The 17902-nt window shown below is 35.0% G+C and overlaps 3 long non-coding RNA genes across 3 annotated transcripts; all 3 read left to right on the top strand.

Moving 5' to 3' along the window:
- Nucleotides 1-3327: 3327 nt before the first annotated feature.
- Nucleotides 3328-4167, top strand: LOC144428123 (uncharacterized). The gene is made up of 3 exons (XR_013478108.1): nucleotides 3328-3432; nucleotides 3961-4008; nucleotides 4112-4167. It is a non-coding gene; the product is annotated as an uncharacterized LOC144428123 (long non-coding RNA).
- An 8467-nt stretch (nucleotides 4168-12634) lies between these two features.
- LOC144428117 (uncharacterized) lies at nucleotides 12635-13474 on the top strand. Its single transcript, XR_013478101.1, has 3 exons — nucleotides 12635-12739; nucleotides 13268-13315; nucleotides 13419-13474. It is a non-coding gene; the product is annotated as an uncharacterized LOC144428117 (long non-coding RNA).
- Nucleotides 13475-14093: 619 nt separating this feature from the next.
- On the top strand, nucleotides 14094-16958 carry LOC120338275 (uncharacterized). Its single transcript, XR_005569066.2, has 3 exons — nucleotides 14094-14306; nucleotides 15437-15496; nucleotides 16203-16958. It is a non-coding gene; the product is annotated as an uncharacterized LOC120338275 (long non-coding RNA).
- The last annotated feature ends 944 nt before the right edge of the window (nucleotides 16959-17902 follow it).

Here is a 17902-nt window from a genome sequence, read left to right as displayed (position 1 = left end):
ATTCCGGAGCTTCCATCTTATTGTGTTGAACATCGATTGTTCCTATGAATTGTTTCTCTCGCATGAATTTACTGATCAATCCAGTGTCGGCAGCTAAGTCGATTATTTCTGTTTCCTCGAAGTCCCTTAGATTCAATCACTTGTTACAAGTGAATAAGTGATCAACGCAATTCTTATCAAAGCAGCTCCATAGATAAAAGCTAGTCTGTATTCAATCCTGTTTGTCCGGTTTTCCAAGTTTTAGTCCAAATATTTTTTACTCCAGTACTCCACCGTGTAATACCACGTCCGCACCCGACGGCGGTCTGACGGAAAAAAAAGGAAAAATCTCCTCTCTTTCTTCATATGTGAAAGTTGTGGACAAACCTGTCTAAGCATTGTGAGACTCCTGCAGCACAAGAGGTAATAGCAGAAATAGTGGGTATATCAATCAAGAAATTAAGCCGACATGAAGCAAAACTTTCAACTATTCGTCTGATCTTAATTTCCTATTATTTATTCACAGGACAACTATAGCAGAAGGGGAGATATCAGAAGTCTGGCGACATATCAGTGACAGTGTGATTCCAAGAAATATAATTAGAGTACTCCTTAAATGTTTGCAATAGAAAAACAACCTATGGAGGCATGCAAAGACATTTGACCCTCCGGTAGAGTTGTGTATGGCCCCCACATCCTGCAGGGCTTGTGGAAAAAAACTAAAACTTCCCAGCGTAAGATTGCATAAGCGGTCTTATTTGTATAAAGGCACAAAACACGCCAGACATACTTAAAACAGCTTTGGAAAATGAGGATTACGGGTAACTCACTGCACCTGTGTTATATTTGGTTCATCAACTTTTGTTAGTACTATAGAAGAAATTACGGAAGGCGTATAATCATCATTCATGATAAAATACTATCATATATTTTTTGGACAACTTCAATCTAGACCAGGGATCTCAAACTCGCGTCCCCAGAGAACTTCCAGTGCGGCCCTCGAACGCTTAACAATAATTGTAATAGTATTTTGGAAGTTTTTTTTTTATCTAAATGTAATAGATTTTTCAAACCTTTTAAAGTGAGATTGATTATCCACACAGAAAACAATTTACTGAAAGTAGTTTTGGAATATTAATTTTTTTTGTCCACATTTTGACCCAATTAAGAATACACATCAAGCTAGCAAAAGAATACTTGAATAAAACACTTGAGTGATTAAATCAAACGCAAAGTACATGAAGAAAGTGGCATTTTCGAAGAAAATGGGAGTTGCAATATTTCTGCTTTCCACAAAATTTTGAAGCACATTGTTTAATTTGTCATATTTCCATCAATACAATGAAAAAACACAATAAGCTCAGCAGTCAATATGACAAATTCGAAGACCAACTTCGAACAGAAAATTTCCATGTGTTTGTATATTAATATAATTATACAACGACTTGGTTACTAAAAATCTATATCAATAATAATTCAAGCAATCCTATGCCACGCAATGTGGTGCGAAATGTCTTGTCGAAAAAATCTGTCATTTTTTTTTTACTGATCTATACATGAAATGATGAAAGTAACTTTTTTTGCATTACTGGAATAATTAAACATTTGCAAAGATCCAGATTAACCCATGATCATGTGGCCTCGTTATTTAGAGTTGGTACTATAAAATCATTTCAGCCTGGCCTTACTATGCTTGTGACATTTTATGATTTTTTATAATAATTACAGTAACTTGCAAATGTTGCAATAATAGTGGAATGCAAATATCAATATGTAATTGCATTTGAAATTGAAGAAAATAATAAAACTTAATCCAACTGTTTAGTTGCATCACAATATATGTCACAAACTAAAACTATCTTAAAAATATCTTTCAAGTATACATTATCAAAAACTGTTTGCGGCCCTTTTTACAATTTCCAAATCGCAATGCGGCTCTCGAAAACCCATGAGTTTGAACCACTGATCTATTCTAGACGATTCAAGCATTGCTTTGGGAAATAATATCACTTCAATTAAATTGAAATAATCATAATCTTGCTATATTAAATACAAAATCGTTGCTATCATAAAGGTAAACCAATTCAGCCACTCGAAATATATTGGCCTTCACAAAGCAATGGAGGCAAAATTGAGAGTTCATGAGCTATGAACATTTGTTCCTTTCTTTGTCTTGAACTTTTCATACTCCACAGCCCCTATTAATTTTTTATAATTTTAATTACCATGTGATGGTCATACATATCTTTAACTTGTATTTTCTGTCATGATGTATTATCTCAATGTGCCAAACTATTAATTAGTGTGCATATTTTGCTTCCAGATGACATAAATGTATGTCTTGTTTATTACCTCAGCTTGGAGTATTGACAAGAAAAAGGTGCCAGTAAATTAGGTAAAATTTTTTTTAACTCTTTGTTATAATCAGAATTCACAATCAATAGGAATTATAAACAGCCAACAATCAATAAGAATTTTATGCGAAATGCCTCAGAATAAATTTGTCCAAAATCGGAGAAAGGCAAAAATTATAGGTAGTTTCCACTTTCCATCCACACAAGCATTTCAAGAAGACTTGCTCGAGCCAAACTAAATGAGCATCGTCAGGTGATCGGTAAGGCTGCAAGTTGAATTCAGCTCTGCAACCTCCTGCATAGAAGATAATATTAATTAGTGGGCTATGAACTAAATTCCTAAATTTAAACAAACCTATCTACGATGCATTATGTACCAGCAATGTTACCTACGATTAACTGAATATGTAATATGTCTAATAAATTCAACTACAAAAGCAAGTTCGATAGGTGCAGACTTTGTGTTATGGAATTGTATCACAGCACAGTTTTGTATGACACCCTCTTTAAATGAAATTTCAATGATTAAGCGCAAACATTAAAATTACTAACTTTGAACTTTGTCATTATCTGCAAAATGTTCCACACAAATCTTTCCGCTATCGCGTTTGTAATCTTCACTGATAAAAAAAAAGTCTATGATGTCCAAAATTGCTCTTTACAGCTTGCCTGCCATTCCAGCTTTCCAAGTGAGCAAAACTTCTTAGATATAGAGATTATTTTGTTTCGTTACAGGCGCAAAAAGGCAGGTACTACACGTAAAAAAGACGCCGAGTAGCAAAAGCGAGCGGAAAACGGACGCGAAAGGCGACGAGAAATATGTGCATTGGAGCGTATCATGAAATACAATCTTTCGCCTGTAGTCTTATGGAGTGACGTCAGAGTTGCCTATTATGTTGTCATGATGCGCAACTCCGGCATTTTTGTCCGAAGATCGTATTGGATAGCACGCTCCAATGCACATACTTGACGAGACGAAAACGAGCGGATGTGTGCTGCTTTCAAGGCGTAGCACGAATGGTGTTCGTGCCTGCTTCGACAGCTGTTGTCGATTTTAATGATATTTTGGAAAGTTAAGGTAAAAAGAAATCGGAAAAAGGTAAGGTAAATACTATTGTGGTATATCACACCCGGGCATCGCACTGTTAAGTACATGTGGGAAAGACAGCCTTTGTCAAAGACTACGAAGTTATTAATTCAGTACGGTACGTAGTTGCCCATTTGCCGAAATTACATATTTACTTACTCCTTATGGTTTCAAATAGTTCCTGCACCTCCAGTTAGATTCTTTTAATCAGTGAGGATATTTACTCATTGTTGATTGCTGCTCATTGTAATATACTATTGCGCATTCACTTATATTTGCGTATTGAATCAAAGTGTTAACAAGTTCACCTAACATTTCACTCATACCGGTCTATCTTGTATAGTCTGATCTCTCAAGTATTTGGAGCCGCGAATGCTTGTAATTTTCTGACTAAACCCTTTTATTAGTTGGTTTATATACCAAATTCAGTAAAATATGAGATATTGAATTTATTAGCTTTTCCATTCTAAACCATATAGACTGCTTTATTTATTCTTAACGAAAATTAATAAATCTCCTCTCTTTCTTCATATGTGAAAGTTGTGGACAAACCTGTCTAAGCATTGTGAGACTCCTGCAGCACAAGAGGTAATAGCGGAAATAGTAAGTATATCAATCAAGAAATTAAGCCGACATGAAGCAAAACTTTCAACTATTCGTCTAATCTTAATTTCCTATTATTTATTCACAGGACAACTATAGCAGAAGGGGAGATATCAGAAGTCTGGCGACATATCAGTGACAGTGTGATTCCAAGAAATATAATTAGAGTACTCCTTAAATGTTTGCAATAGAAAAACAACCTATGGAGGCATGCAAAGACATTTGACCCTCCGGTAGAGTTGTGTATGGCCCCCACATCCTGCAGGGCTTGAGGAAAAAAACTAAAACTTCCCAGCGTAAGATTGCATAAGCGATCTTATTTGTAAAAAGGCACAAAACACGCCAGACATACTTAAAACAGCTTTGGAAAATGAGGATTACGGGTAACTCACTGCACCTGTGTTATATTTGGTTCATCAACTTTTGTTAGTACTATAGAAGAAATTACGGAAGGCGTAAGTTTAATGTCATTGCTCTGACGTAACACTCGATTAATACGTTTGATTTTTACGAGAAATGTCTATCGTAGCATGTTAAATGATGCAAATAAATATGATAAATCGATAAATGCAAAATCGGTAAATGATATGTTCAGTAGACAGATGTTAAATAGCGATACACTTTTCAATACAGTTAAACCGGACGAGAAATCGTGGTTCGCCAAGCCGGCTTATCGGTTGTCAGTTGTTACCTCCGGAATAAATTATATAAATCCTATCCTATCCGATATTGCTAAATTGGTCACGTGACATACAATGATTCGGCAGATATCGGGCTTTGTTCGCTCAAATCTAAACACAAACCATTTCCGTATTTGTGCATTGAGGTGGTTTGTTTATCTGGTTTCAGGATATACAGACCTCAGGATCTAATAGTCGTGTAGCCTACAAGGTTGAGCTGTTGGCTTTCGAATTTTCAATTGAATACTACAAGCATTGTTGTGAAGACAGGAAGATGTGCTGATTAATAATCGACGGTGAGTACGGTGACGGTACCGATACCGGTATGTTACGGTACCGGTACCGGTACTACAAACAGACACAAGCACGGTACCGGTACCTGTAGTGTTAACTGAATTAAACCCTCTCACTGATTCAGGACAAAATGACAGCTCAGGTGTCAGTTGTTCTGTAGTTAAAAGTTTGACAAACTAAAACTAAAAGTTTGACAATTATCCCAATATCTGAATATAGGCCTACCGTACGGCAATCACAGTACCGGTAGTCTTTTTTTTATACCAGTACGGTAAAATTGACAGATTGATGTAGTTAACAGCAACCTGCGAATTATTTTTTGTGTGTAGACTACTGTGCCATGGGCTCAATTAAAAAGTCTGATACTTGAAAAAGAGTTACACGTTCATGTGTTTTAGAATAGTATGGTCTTGTGTCTCTTTAATGTTGATATTTACTAACTCCTGTGTTTTTGCTTTTAATAGACGAATAAATACATACATACATGCATAAGCTCATGATGTCTTTCTGCAATAATTTTTTCGTGTGAATAAATTATTGACTTTGTAATTTTCGACTTTTCGGGTTGTGGTTTTTTGAATAACGAGTTCACCCAGTTTGGATATTCTTTTTTATAGAGAAGACCTAAAAATTTTGATGTTTGCTATCTTTTAACACCTCCTTTTGAATAGAATTGTGCTCTGAAAAAAGTTGGCATTTATTCATACTTTTTTGAAATATTTATAAATAAATTTTTATTTCAATACAGGTATATATATCATCATCATGCTAGAGTAAATATTTATGGTATAATATTTCTTTAATACAGTTACCAATTACAGAATTAATTTTGCATTTTAATTGTAATATGGTCTTGTACATATGTACATTCGAAAGGTTATTTTCAATTTTCACTTTTCAAGACAAAATGACAAAGAAACATAAATATGCCCAAATCATGGGGATGTCCAATACCTGAGAAACAGGTCTGGTCAACTGATTAAGAAACCATGGTTAAAATGGAAGGTACTAGAAAAGTACTCCTAATCAAGGCGGTTATTTGCCATATCACCCCTTCTTATCAGTCGTCTCTCTGTCACTGGGTCAAGTATGAGAAATCTTTTCATAATTCATACCTTTATTTATTTTTTAGCGTGCAGTGCCATCTGTCGATGGATGCGATGCGTCGATAACAAGGAAGAGGAAAAGAATGGTGTGCATTATTTTTTGTGCAATTATTAAATTTGATTTTGTGACTGCTAACTGTATGCGCTAATTGTGATTCTGTATCGCATATTAAACTGTGAAAGGCTAATCAATAATTATCGATTTATTGCTACATGACTATTTCAGTAGACTTCGGTTGATGTACTTGTTGAGGTCATAATTTAATGGCCCGAATCTAATAACCTTACTTTAAATTTCAAAAAGTATATAAACTTTACAAGTGTTATGATATATGAAAACTATCCATATGAGGATACGTGGATTTTTTCGCCAAAGATATAATATGTTACTTCGTCTTTAGCAGTGTTTCAAAGGTCTTCATTGATTTCCAAATAACAATTACGATTCCATTAGTTGTTTTAATAAAATATCATGCATGGAGACTAGGGTAATACTCAAATAGTTAAGAACAAATTTCAACATTTATATTTGTTGTATTCAATTTTAAGGCTAGATGCATGGATCTCGAATAGCCTGGTATAATAATTTTGATGCCTTTGAAACACATTTATTCATAAAGTTCCATGTTACACATTGAATCGACTACTTACCTCGAAAATCTTATAAATTTTTCCAACAATCAAGAAGAAAAGCGATTTTTTCCAAACGATACGAAGAAGGAGAAGACCAACAAGAACAAGTTTGTCTAAAATATGAAAACGATCCATAGGTCCACTCACGTGTCCAAAAATATCAAAACGATCGTTATGTACACTTACGTCTCAAATAAAGGGGTTAAACACCAATAAAATTCATAGTTATATTCCACATTTGCTACAAAGTGATCTGCTCCTGAACTCCGCAGGGGTGACGTGGATTTGATGACTTACTAGTCTTTTGCATGTCAAGGCTGTTCATTGCCAACGTTTTAAAAGTTTTTATACATAGAACAAAATAATTTAAAGCTTGTCCAGTTGCAGTTGTAAACTTCGAAGGCGTGAGAAAACGAGGGACAAATATTGTTTTCTTCAAACTAAAACTAAACTTAAAAAGAAATATTGCCGGTGAAGATTTGGTTTTCTTCCCCCAGGTGAATCCGACAGTGAGCAATTGACTAAAGTTGTTGTCTATTGCAAGAATATATAGCTGTTCTGGCGCCACGATTTGAACGAGTTAATAGTCTCGAACTTGCTAAGCTGCCATTGTTTGGGAACTTTAGGTGAAGCCATTTCAGTCCTGAAGTGATAACGTGAATTTCGTTTTCAACGCATGCCACCATTAAATAACTAAACTCCTCTGTCTAGTGATGTACAAGCGAGGACAGAAAACACACGTTACTCCAAAAGAAGCCGAGACTCGAATGTATTGTCGTAAACAAATTCACACAACTACAGATCACGTAATCAAGAACGCGCCCACAACAATAACAGAAGACAGCATAATAATCATTACAGTACCAATCTGGCGATATGATGTGCGTGGCCCGTAACGGCATCCAACATGCCGTAGATACTTGACCGTTTGCAAATATTTTTTACATTTACACCGTTCGATTGACAGAGCTGAAATCATTTCCCGACTGTTGATATCGAGCATCAACGGCTATTGCAGCATGGCAGCACATGGCTTCTCTCCTCTCCCCCTACCTGCTCTGCAGAGGATTACGGAAAAGTTTGAAGGTCTAAAAAGTTATTTCATTTCTCAAAAAGAATGTCCTATTTTTATACAAAAATGTTTCGACGATCCAGTGTAAAAACTGTACTTAAAGTATGACCTTGGCAAGCTCATGTAGCCTTCTTCAACAAAATTATTCTGATTTTGGAAAACGAAAATACTAATGCAGTATATGTTGCAAATATGCTGTCAGAGCTGAAGCTAAAATTGTAGGAAAAAGGGGAAAACACAGTAACCTATAGTCATAAAATTCTTGGAGCGCTCTGACCAATGACATTAAACAACATGATGCGCAACTCCGGCATTTTTGTCCGAAGATCGTATTGGATAGCACGCTCCAATGCACATACTTGACGAGACGAAAACGAGCGGATGTGTGCTGCTTTCAAGGCGTAGCACGAATGGTGTTCGTGCCTGTCTCGACAGTTGTTGTCGATTTTAATGATATTTTGGAAAGTTAAGGTAAAAAGAAATCGGAAAAAGGTAAGGTAAATACTATTGTGGTATATCACACCCGGGCATCGCACTGTTAAGTACATGTGGGAAAGACAGCCTTTGTCAAAGACTACGAAGTTATTAATTCAGTACGGTACGTAGTTGCCCATTTGCCGAAATTACATATTTACTTACTCCTTATGGTTTCAAATAGTTCCTGCACCTCCAGTTAGATTCTTTTAATCAGTGAGGATATTTACTCATTGTTGATTGCTGCTCATTGTAATATACTATTGCGCATTCACTTATATTTGCGTATTGAATCAAAGTGTTAACAAGTTCACCTAACATTTCACTCATACCGGTCTATCTTGTATAGTCTGATCTCTCAAGTATTTGGAGCCGCGAATGCTTGTAATTTTCTGACTAAACCCTTTTATTAGTTGGTTTATATACCAAATTCAGTAAAATATGAGATATTGGATTTATTAGCTTTTCCATTCTAAACCATATAGACTGCTTTATTTATTCTAAACGAAAATTAATAAATACAATACAATACAATACAATACAATTTTATTTCGATCTTTCGTCTACAACACAAATAAAAAGAACACAGACAAGGTCAACTGAAAGATCGGGAAAACGGGCAAAACCTATATAAAGGTTTATAACGAACGCTGTAACCAGCGATTGTGCCCATTCACCCACATTCACACACGTGAAACACACCAAGACAATCATACTAGAATAAATTAATGAACAGAGTACATGATCACGAGAAAATAAATTTCCCGGGCAAAGCTTACTTGTAATGTTGTAAATAATTTTGATGAGTGAAAGTCGTGAAGAATACAAAAACATTTAGAAGTTATGTGATGGTGCCTGTGCCGAAATGCGAATACCAATTAATTGATTAGCTGCTGTTTTTTGTAAACAAACAAAAGTAAAAAATAAACAACAAACATAAAAACACGAAAACTAGTTTCGGGCGTTGCTTTGGTTCAAATTCGTAGAAATTGGAGTAAATGTTTTTATTCTTTGCAACGTCCAACATTCCGGAGCTTCCATCTTATTGTGTTGAACATCGATTGTTCCTATGAATTGTTTCTCTCGCATGAATTTACTGATCAATCCAGTGTCGGCAGCTAAGTCGATTATTTCTGTTTCCTCGAAGTCCCTTAGATTCAATCACTTGTTACAAGTGAATAAGTGATCAACGCAATTCTTATCAAAGCAGCTCCATAGATAAAAGCTAGTCTGTATTCAATCCTGTTTGTCCGGTTTTCCAAGTTTTAGTCCAAATATTTTTTACTCCAGTACTCCACCGTGTAATACCACGTCCGCACCCGACGGCGGTCTGACGGAAAAAAAAGGAAAAATCTCCTCTCTTTCTTCATATGTGAAAGTTGTGGACAAACCTGTCTAAGCATTGTGAGACTCCTGCAGCACAAGAGGTAATAGCAGAAATAGTGGGTATATCAATCAAGAAATTAAGCCGACATGAAGCAAAACTTTCAACTATTCGTCTGATCTTAATTTCCTATTATTTATTCACAGGACAACTATAGCAGAAGGGGAGATATCAGAAGTCTGGCGACATATCAGTGACAGTGTGATTCCAAGAAATATAATTAGAGTACTCCTTAAATGTTTGCAATAGAAAAACAACCTATGGAGGCATGCAAAGACATTTGACCCTCCGGTAGAGTTGTGTATGGCCCCCACATCCTGCAGGGCTTGTGGAAAAAAACTAAAACTTCCCAGCGTAAGATTGCATAAGCGGTCTTATTTGTATAAAGGCACAAAACACGCCAGACATACTTAAAACAGCTTTGGAAAATGAGGATTACGGGTAACTCACTGCACCTGTGTTATATTTGGTTCATCAACTTTTGTTAGTACTATAGAAGAAATTACGGAAGGCGTATAATCATCATTCATGATAAAATACTATCATATATTTTTTGGACAACTTCAATCTAGACCAGGGATCTCAAACTCGCGTCCCCAGAGAACTTCCAGTGCGGCCCTCGAACGCTTAACAATAATTGTAATAGTATTTTGGAAGTTTTTTTTTTATCTAAATGTAATAGATTTTTCAAACCTTTTAAAGTGAGATTGATTATCCACACAGAAAACAATTTACTGAAAGTAGTTTTGGAATATTAATTTTTTTTGTCCACATTTTGACCCAATTAAGAATACACATCAAGCTAGCAAAAGAATACTTGAATAAAACACTTGAGTGATTAAATCAAACGCAAAGTACATGAAGAAAGTGGCATTTTCGAAGAAAATGGGAGTTGCAATATTTCTGCTTTCCACAAAATTTTGAAGCACATTGTTTAATTTGTCATATTTCCATCAATACAATGAAAAAACACAATAAGCTCAGCAGTCAATATGACAAATTCGAAGACCAACTTCGAACAGAAAATTTCCATGTGTTTGTATATTAATATAATTATACAACGACTTGGTTACTAAAAATCTATATCAATAATAATTCAAGCAATCCTATGCCACGCAATGTGGTGCGAAATGTCTTGTCGAAAAAATCTGTCATTTTTTTTTTACTGATCTATACATGAAATGATGAAAGTAACTTTTTTTGCATTACTGGAATAATTAAACATTTGCAAAGATCCAGATTAACCCATGATCATGTGGCCTCGTTATTTAGAGTTGGTACTATAAAATCATTTCAGCCTGGCCTTACTATGCTTGTGACATTTTATGATTTTTTATAATAATTACAGTAACTTGCAAATGTTGCAATAATAGTGGAATGCAAATCTCAATATGTAATTGCATTTGAAATTGAAGAAAATAATAAAACTTAATCCAACTGTTTAGTTGCATCACAATATATGTCACAAACTAAAACTATCTTAAAAATATCTTTCAAGTATACATTATCAAAAACTGTTTGCGGCCCTTTTTACAATTTCCAAATCGCAATGCGGCTCTCGAAAACCCATGAGTTTGAACCACTGATCTATTCTAGACGATTCAAGCATTGCTTTGGGAAATAATATCACTTCAATTAAATTGAAATAATCATAATCTTGCTATATTAAATACAAAATCGTTGCTATCATAAAGGTAAACCAATTCAGCCACTCGAAATATATTGGCCTTCACAAAGCAATGGAGGCAAAATTGAGAGTTCATGAGCTATGAACATTTGTTCCTTTCTTTGTCTTGAACTTTTCATACTCCACAGCCCCTATTAATTTTTTATAATTTTAATTACCATGTGATGGTCATACATATCTTTAACTTGTATTTTCTGTCATGATGTATTATCTCAATGTGCCAAACTATTAATTAGTGTGCATATTTTGCTTCCAGATGACATAAATGTATGTCTTGTTTATTACCTCAGCTTGGAGTATTGACAAGAAAAAGGTGCCAGTAAATTAGGTAAAATTTTTTTTAACTCTTTGTTATAATCAGAATTCACAATCAATAGGAATTATAAACAGCCAACAATCAATAAGAATTTTATGCGAAATGCCTCAGAATAAATTTGTCCAAAATCGGAGAAAGGCAAAAATTATAGGTAGTTTCCACTTTCCATCCACACAAGCATTTCAAGAAGACTTGCTCGAGCCAAACTAAATGAGCATCGTCAGGTGATCGGTAAGGCTGCAAGTTGAATTCAGCTCTGCAACCTCCTGCATAGAAGATAATATTAATTAGTGGGCTATGAACTAAATTCCTAAATTTAAACAAACCTATCTACGATGCATTATGTACCAGCAATGTTACCTACGATTAACTGAATATGTAATATGTCTAATAAATTCAACTACAAAAGCAAGTTCGATAGGTGCAGACTTTGTGTTATGGAATTGTATCACAGCACAGTTTTGTATGACACCCTCTTTAAATGAAATTTCAATGATTAAGCGCAAACATTAAAATTACTAACTTTGAACTTTGTCATTATCTGCAAAATGTTCCACACAAATCTTTCCGCTATCGCGTTTGTAATCTTCACTGATAAAAAAAAAGTCTATGATGTCCAAAATTGCTCTTTACAGCTTGCCTGCCATTCCAGCTTTCCAAGTGAGCAAAACTTCTTAGATATAGAGATTATTTTGTTTCGTTACAGGCGCAAAAAGGCAGGTACTACACGTAAAAAAGACGCCGAGTAGCAAAAGCGAGCGGAAAACGGACGCGAAAGGCGACGAGAAATATGTGCATTGGAGCGTATCATGAAATACAATCTTTCGCCTGTAGTCTTATGGAGTGACGTCAGAGTTGCCTATTATGTTGTCATGATGCGCAACTCCGGCATTTTTGTCCGAAGATCGTATTGGATAGCACGCTCCAATGCACATACTTGACGAGACGAAAACGAGCGGATGTGTGCTGCTTTCAAGGCGTAGCACGAATGGTGTTCGTGCCTGCTTCGACAGCTGTTGTCGATTTTAATGATATTTTGGAAAGTTAAGGTAAAAAGAAATCGGAAAAAGGTAAGGTAAATACTATTGTGGTATATCACACCCGGGCATCGCACTGTTAAGTACATGTGGGAAAGACAGCCTTTGTCAAAGACTACGAAGTTATTAATTCAGTACGGTACGTAGTTGCCCATTTGCCGAAATTACATATTTACTTACTCCTTATGGTTTCAAATAGTTCCTGCACCTCCAGTTAGATTCTTTTAATCAGTGAGGATATTTACTCATTGTTGATTGCTGCTCATTGTAATATACTATTGCGCATTCACTTATATTTGCGTATTGAATCAAAGTGTTAACAAGTTCACCTAACATTTCACTCATACCGGTCTATCTTGTATAGTCTGATCTCTCAAGTATTTGGAGCCGCGAATGCTTGTAATTTTCTGACTAAACCCTTTTATTAGTTGGTTTATATACCAAATTCAGTAAAATATGAGATATTGAATTTATTAGCTTTTCCATTCTAAACCATATAGACTGCTTTATTTATTCTTAACGAAAATTAATAAATCTCCTCTCTTTCTTCATATGTGAAAGTTGTGGACAAACCTGTCTAAGCATTGTGAGACTCCTGCAGCACAAGAGGTAATAGCGGAAATAGTAAGTATATCAATCAAGAAATTAAGCCGACATGAAGCAAAACTTTCAACTATTCGTCTAATCTTAATTTCCTATTATTTATTCACAGGACAACTATAGCAGAAGGGGAGATATCAGAAGTCTGGCGACATATCAGTGACAGTGTGATTCCAAGAAATATAATTAGAGTACTCCTTAAATGTTTGCAATAGAAAAACAACCTATGGAGGCATGCAAAGACATTTGACCCTCCGGTAGAGTTGTGTATGGCCCCCACATCCTGCAGGGCTTGAGGAAAAAAACTAAAACTTCCCAGCGTAAGATTGCATAAGCGATCTTATTTGTAAAAAGGCACAAAACACGCCAGACATACTTAAAACAGCTTTGGAAAATGAGGATTACGGGTAACTCACTGCACCTGTGTTATATTTGGTTCATCAACTTTTGTTAGTACTATAGAAGAAATTACGGAAGGCGTAAGTTTAATGTCATTGCTCTGACGTAACACTCGATTAATACGTTTGATTTTTACGAGAAATGTCTATCGTAGCATGTTAAATGATGCAAATAAATATGATAAATCGATAAATGCAAAATCGGTAAATGATATGTTCAGTAGACAGATGTTAAATAGCGATACACTTTTCAATACAGTTAAACCGGACGAGAAATCGTGGTTCGCCAAGCCGGCTTATCGGTTGTCAGTTGTTACCTCCGGAATAAATTATATAAATCCTATCCTATCCGATATTGCTAAATTGGTCACGTGACATACAATGATTCGGCAGATATCGGGCTTTGTTCGCTCAAATCTAAACACAAACCATTTCCGTATTTGTGCATTGAGGTGGTTTGTTTATCTGGTTTCAGGATATACAGACCTCAGGATCTAATAGTCGTGTAGCCTACAAGGTTGAGCTGTTGGCTTTCGAATTTTCAATTGAATACTACAAGCATTGTTGTGAAGACAGGAAGATGTGCTGATTAATAATCGACGGTGAGTACGGTGACGGTACCGATACCGGTATGTTACGGTACCGGTACCGGTACTACAAACAGACACAAGCACGGTACCGGTACCTGTAGTGTTAACTGAATTAAACCCTCTCACTGATTCAGGACAAAATGACAGCTCAGGTGTCAGTTGTTCTGTAGTTAAAAGTTTGACAAACTAAAACTAAAAGTTTGACAATTATCCCAATATCTGAATATAGGCCTACCGTACGGCAATCACAGTACCGGTAGTCTTTTTTTTATACCAGTACGGTAAAATTGACAGATTGATGTAGTTAACAGCAACCTGCGAATTATTTTTTGTGTGTAGACTACTGTGCCATGGGCTCAATTAAAAAGTCTGATACTTGAAAAAGAGTTACACGTTCATGTGTTTTAGAATAGTATGGTCTTGTGTCTCTTTAATGTTGATATTTACTAACTCCTGTGTTTTTGCTTTTAATAGACGAATAAATACATACATACATGCATAAGCTCATGATGTCTTTCTGCAATAATTTTTTCGTGTGAATAAATTATTGACTTTGTAATTTTCGACTTTTCGGGTTGTGGTTTTTTGAATAACGAGTTCACCCAGTTTGGATATTCTTTTTTATAGAGAAGACCTAAAAATTTTGATGTTTGCTATCTTTTAACACCTCCTTTTGAATAGAATTGTGCTCTGAAAAAAGTTGGCATTTATTCATACTTTTTTGAAATATTTATAAATAAATTTTTATTTCAATACAGGTATATATATCATCATCATGCTAGAGTAAATATTTATGGTATAATATTTCTTTAATACAGTTACCAATTACAGAATTAATTTTGCATTTTAATTGTAATATGGTCTTGTACATATGTACATTCGAAAGGTTATTTTCAATTTTCACTTTTCAAGACAAAATGACAAAGAAACATAAATATGCCCAAATCATGGGGATGTCCAATACCTGAGAAACAGGTCTGGTCAACTGATTAAGAAACCATGGTTAAAATGGAAGGTACTAGAAAAGTACTCCTAATCAAGGCGGTTATTTGCCATATCACCCCTTCTTATCAGTCGTCTCTCTGTCACTGGGTCAAGTATGAGAAATCTTTTCATAATTCATACCTTTATTTATTTTTTAGCGTGCAGTGCCATCTGTCGATGGATGCGATGCGTCGATAACAAGGAAGAGGAAAAGAATGGTGTGCATTATTTTTTGTGCAATTATTAAATTTGATTTTGTGACTGCTAACTGTATGCGCTAATTGTGATTCTGTATCGCATATTAAACTGTGAAAGGCTAATCAATAATTATCGATTTATTGCTACATGACTATTTCAGTAGACTTCGGTTGATGTACTTGTTGAGGTCATAATTTAATGGCCCGAATCTAATAACCTTACTTTAAATTTCAAAAAGTATATAAACTTTACAAGTGTTATGATATATGAAAACTATCCATATGAGGATACGTGGATTTTTTCGCCAAAGATATAATATGTTACTTCGTCTTTAGCAGTGTTTCAAAGGTCTTCATTGATTTCCAAATAACAATTACGATTCCATTAGTTGTTTTAATAAAATATCATGCATGGAGACTAGGGTAATACTCAAATAGTTAAGAACAAATTTCAACATTTATATTTGTTGTATTCAATTTTAAGGCTAGATGCATGGATCTCGAATAGCCTGGTATAATAATTTTGATGCCTTTGAAACACATTTATTCATAAAGTTCCATGTTACACATTGAATCGACTACTTACCTCGAAAATCTTATAAATTTTTCCAGTCAAAAACAAAAGAGTGAAGTTCCCAACTGTATTTTCAAAGATTTAGAATATTGCTGTATATGAGGTTTTAGTTCAGCCCTGCCCAACAGAGTTTTAACACTGATTGTTTTACAGCTCCACGATCTTGCTCACTTTCGGGGCAACAAGTTCCAAGTGTTGCCCAGAAACAGCAAAGCAATGAATATTATGGAGCAGGATACAATCCTCCTCCTCCCTACACAGAGAAGGAATCAAATAGCTGATAGTAGAAAACTGATTCATTTGTGTTACTGTACTGCATTAAAATAATTTTGTTTTAAATTAGGTTTCGAAACTATAATTTTCAAAAATTCTTCAAAATGGTTTGCAAAGAATTTCTTGCAATGACTTAATATAAAATTTTGCAATTGAATCTATAGTATTATCGAACGATAAATTGTTTCAAGAAAAATAACTTGTTTAATTATTCTTGCATAATTCATATATGAATTTTCAGTGCATTTAATATTTCTTCTTTCACGTCAGTTATTTGAATAAACAACTAGACTTATATCATCTATTTTCACGTCTGTTTTAGATACATATTAATATGCATCCTTTTTTACTTTTCAATTATGCAGTACAGTGATACCTTCATGATCTCTATATACTTTATATACGAACAGTTGTCAACGAATTTTGTAATATGAATTGTGCTAGAACTACAGTTAATGATGGGCTTATTGTCAAATTGCTAAGCTGCAGAGCGATGTGCCTTGATATGAATGTCGTTCATGATCTCATATTACTCTTTTGTTGACAGCTGTCTATTTTTATAGCTCTTTTGTTTTGGTGTAAATACAATTGAGTCTTGTCACTGAAATTGACCTATATATATTTAAAGTTTGATAACGGCTTCTTTGATGAGCGATCTGATGGATTATATGGGAAAGGTATGTTGCGACGTGAATTTCGGTAATTAAATATGGGCCCCATTCGCCAAACTTCTTTATCGTTTATTAACGTGTTACTAAACCACGTGTTACTATCCCTAAAGGTCTAAACTGGGTAAGAGTGACTGTAGTCTAGTAGCTGTGGACAGTTTACCGTGCTAAACTGGGGTTAAGATTGTTCAGTTGTCAAACGTATCGAACAAATCTTATTTCATGTTTATTCTAGCGTTAGCCTACACTACAGTATATATAGTAAACAAATAGTCGCAAACGAGCATGGCTCCTGAAAATTAAATAGCGGAAGGTCCTGCCTGAGGTAGGATTATCCGGATAACTGGTTAACCGAGATGTATTTTGCTATCTGATATCATTGACACGGTTTTGATATTTTTTGTTAAGTGGCGGCTCACATCCCCAAGAGCATATATTAACAACTTTCCAACACACCGCCTTGCCTATATTTTAGCCATCCGTAAAATGCTGGAGTGAACTTCCTCATCACATCACAAAATATGCAAAACTAATGTGATTATTATGCAATAGAAAAGCGCATTCGCTTTATAAAGCTAGGTTGGAAGTATTATCAAGGTTGTGTAAACTTTACAGTGTAAACGAATTCGGTTGAAAAGCTTTGAAGGTTTTGGAAGTGTGACTATTTTTTGCTGTCGCTGTTTTGGAAATTCGGGTATTTTGTTGGGAAAGTGAGGCTGATGGGGATGTGTTCATAACTTCATTTATATATATGCTGGTAAAGTGTATGTGCATAGGTTTACAATATAACTGTGTCGTGATTTGTGTGTAATTCACCACAAAAATCTTGTGAAATCAATTCTATAACAATGAGCATACGAATATATCAGTTATCAGGATAGTAAAAACATAGATATCTGACCTAACCCTAGT

This window comes from Styela clava, chromosome 10, assembly GCF_964204865.1.
Source record: "Styela clava chromosome 10, kaStyClav1.hap1.2, whole genome shotgun sequence".
In the NCBI taxonomy this organism is placed as follows: domain Eukaryota; kingdom Metazoa; phylum Chordata; class Ascidiacea; order Stolidobranchia; family Styelidae; genus Styela; species Styela clava.
This window is presented reverse-complemented; position numbering and strand designations above follow the sequence as displayed.